The sequence below is a fragment of the Dipodomys ordii genome, unplaced genomic scaffold, assembly GCF_000151885.1.
Source record: "Dipodomys ordii isolate 6190 unplaced genomic scaffold, Dord_2.0 Scaffold22, whole genome shotgun sequence".
Lineage (NCBI taxonomy): Eukaryota > Metazoa > Chordata > Mammalia > Rodentia > Heteromyidae > Dipodomys > Dipodomys ordii.
The window spans coordinates 6,467,340-6,471,044 of NW_012267238.1; the positions used below are offsets into that span (position 1 = coordinate 6,467,340).

General features: G+C 42.8%; 1 protein-coding gene across 1 annotated transcript in view; it reads right to left on the reverse strand.

The window, feature by feature from the left end:
* The window catches only part of Clns1a (chloride channel, nucleotide-sensitive, 1A), a 24,665-nt gene that overhangs the window by 20,119 nt on the left and 841 nt on the right, over positions 1-3,705 (reverse strand). The window lies entirely within an intron of this gene.

A 3,705-nucleotide genomic window follows, 5' to 3' on the forward strand; every position in this document is an offset into this window, starting at 1 on the left:
TTCTTTTTGCTTATGTGGTGCTGAGGAATTGAACCCAGGGCCTCAGGCATGCAAGGCAAGCACTCTACCACTGAGCCACCTTCCCAGCCCAAACTATGAAGATTTTCTATCCAGTACCACATTTAAGAAAAACCCTGACAAGGTAGGTCTATTTTTCCTTTCAAAGTGGTGAAATGCAAATAATATATTTGCATTTGGAGCAGTGCACTCATAATGAGCAGTAGCTCATAATCCTAGCTACTCAAAAGGCTGAGATCTGAGGATTGCAGTTCAAAGCCAGCCACGGCAAAAAGGTCCATGGATTCTTGTATCAAATTAAGCACCAAAAAAGCCAGAAGTGGAGCTGTGTGGCTCAGTGGTAGAGTGCAAGCCTTGAGCAAAAGAAGCTCAGGAACAGCTAAGCACCGGTGGCTTACACCTATAATCCTAGCTCCTCAGGAGGCTGAGATCTGAGGATTGAGGTTCAAAGCCAGCCTGAGCAGGAAAGACTGTGAGATTCTTATCTCCAAAAACCACACAAAATCGGAAGTGGCACTGTGGCTCAAGTGGTAGAATGTTAACCTTGAGCTGAAGAGCTGAGGGACAGCGCCCAGGCGGAGTTTAAGTCCCACCACGACACCACACACACACACACACACACACACACACACACGCTTAACGAAGTTAAAGGACTGAGGGTTTAGCACGCACACACACACACACACACACACACACACACACACACGCTTAACGAAGTTAAAGGACTGAGGGTTTAGCACACACACACACACACACACACACGTTTAACGAAGTTAAAGGACTGAGGGTTTAGCAGAAGAGCATAGGGTTAATATACTCAAAATCCTGGGCACCAAGGAAAAAAAGTTAATATAGGAGAATTTCTGTATTTTCTGCATAACTTTTAACTTAACTTTAGCTCAGGGCAATTAGTTTCTAACCAAGCAAAACCACAGTACAGTGAGAGATCCTAGGATTCCCTGGGGCAGAAAAAATGACAGTAGTAATGTGAACCTGTTCCAGGTCACTGCAAGAGAATGAATTTGATATCTCTTCCCCCAGAAAGTAAATGTGTAATAGCAGTATCCAAGTCAAATATTAAGTCCCTCAGTTATGATAAATGCTGGATTGTGGTGATAAATATGCAACTCTGTAGTTTAATAACTTATTTGATCATGGACTTAAAATTTTAAACAAGTCAGGCACAACCGTCTGAAAAAGTATGAAGAGTTAAAAGTGATAGAAATTATTTTCAGAATGACTATTACAAGTTCCAAAGAAACTGATTTCACTACATAATTAGGCTGTGTGTAGTGGGCTCTCCCCTTTCTTGCATGAGGCTGTGTTTTAATGTGGAGATGAAAAACTATTCTCAGATCAAGGAAGAATCACTCTACTAAAGCAATCATTTTAATCAAAAAATCTGCTGGTACAATCATGATTTAGAAAGGCTCAATCCAAACTTAAATGTCCAAAATAATTCCAGTATGGCAAAACACCAATGCTTCAAATGGGAGGTGGAAAGTTTGAAATCCAGTAACAGAACTAGTATTATCAAATTATAGCCTTTAGTTGAAAGCACATAGTAACTGTTTTGTAGTTCTTCCAGGATGACAGGATGTTGCCTCAGCACAGCACTTACTGCCAGTGGTGTTCCCTAAAACCACTTCTGTCTGGATCATCTCCTACATAGCTGTGGATTCTGCACTCTACAGCACAAAGGCAAACTGCACATAAAGGTAATACTTAGCAGTAATACAACGCAGTAGAGCACCTGCCTTGTAAGCACACAGCCCTGAGTCCAAACTGCAGCATCACCACCACCACCACCAAAAAAAAGAAAAAAAAAATAGACAATACTAGGGCTGGGAATGTCGCCTAGTGGTAGAGTGCTTGCCTAGCATACATGAAGCCCTGGGTTCAGAAAACAGGCTGGGTGCCAGTGGATTATGCCTGTAAACCTGTAAACCTAGCTACTCAGGAGGCTGAGATCTGAGGATCATGGTTCAAAGCCAGCCTGGGCAGGAAAGTCTGTGAGACTCTCCAAAAACCAATAAAAAAATGGAAGTGATCCTGTGGCTCAAGTGCTAGCCTTGAGCTGAGGGACAGCACTCAGGCCCAGAGTTCAAGCCCCAGGACTGGAAAGAAAAAAAGGAAACAAAACAAAACAGAAAAAGCCGGAAGTGATGCTGTGGCTCAAGTGGTAGAGTACTAGCTTTGAGCAAATAAAGCTCAGGGACAGTGCCCAGGCCCTGAGTTCAAGCCCTAGGACTTGCCAAAAAAAAAAGAGACAATACTTAATTTACTATTAAGTTTTAGTCTTTGTATCTCATATATGCTAGCTAACCCAAAATATAACAAGAATCAGAAAGCCGGTAAATATGGAGAAAAATGTTTTGCAAAACTCTTAACATTTCTTCACGAGTATGATCACTCTTCTTTATTCTTTTTTTGGTCGGTCGTGAGGCTTGAACTCTGGGCCTGGGCGCTGTCCCTCAGCTCTTCAGCTCAAGGCGAGTGCTCTACCACTTGAGCTACAGCGCCACTTCCAGTTTTCTAGTGGTTTATTGGAGATAGGAGACTCATGGTCTCTCCTTCCCGGGCTGGCTTTGAACCGTGATCCTCAGATCTCAGCCTCTTGAGTAGCTAGGATTACAGGCGTGAGCCATCAGCGCCGGCTCTTCTTTATTCTTGAATGGGGTAAAACATCCCTAACCAAAAAAACATAACTAAAAGAGATGGGGGGGGGGGTGGCTCAAATGGTAGAATGCCTGCCTAACAAACACAAGGCCTGGAGTTCAAACCTCAGTACTGCCAAAACAGAGGTGTCTAAAGCACGGGTAGTACTGCATTCTTAATCTAGGAGAGTGGTGGGTATACAGGTGTTAATTATAATTCTTAAATCATGTATACATAACCTTTATAAGTTTTACACATATTTTTATGAAAGGTTGGAATGCGAACTTTTTAAATAGATAATGTAAAACAAGTACAGAATCTTCCCCTCAAAAGGAATTATAAATGAAGGGAAGAAGGTTGAACAAATGCAGTCATGGTATTCAATATACACTATGTAAAAAAGAAAAAAACGAGCTACGCAACTTGTGGGCAGCGAAAGGTGGGAGAAACTGGAGGAAAGCAAAAGAAGGAGTGACGCTGTCCAAGAACTGTACTCACCACCTGACTCACGGAATTTTAACCCCTTGGTACAGCTACTTAAATAATGCCAAAATTACATTCTTTAAAAAAACAAAAGGAATTAGGCTGGGAAGGTGGCTCAGTGGTAGAGTGCTTGCCTAGCATGCATGAAGCCCTGGGTTCGATTCCTCAGCACCACATACATAGAAAAAGCCGGAAGTGGCGCTGTGGCTCAAGTGGTAGAGCACTAACCTTGAACACACACACACACACAAAAAGGCTCAGGAACAAAGCCCAAGCCCTGAGTTCAAGCCCCAGGACCGGCCAAAAAAGAATAAGGAATTACAGACAGAATGAACAAAGCCATGACCACCAATACGGATTTGGGGTGGGGGGGGATAGGAATGTGTTTGTCCCCATTCTCCACTAGTAAAAAAAAAAAAGAAAGAAAATTACTTTCCTCAAGAGCACCAAAGACTCTATGGAAACCCACTGGATGCTTTTCACCACACTGGGCTGAGGGGACGTCAGAATTCATCATCTTCCCCTCAGGCCTGGAGTCCTCCAAGT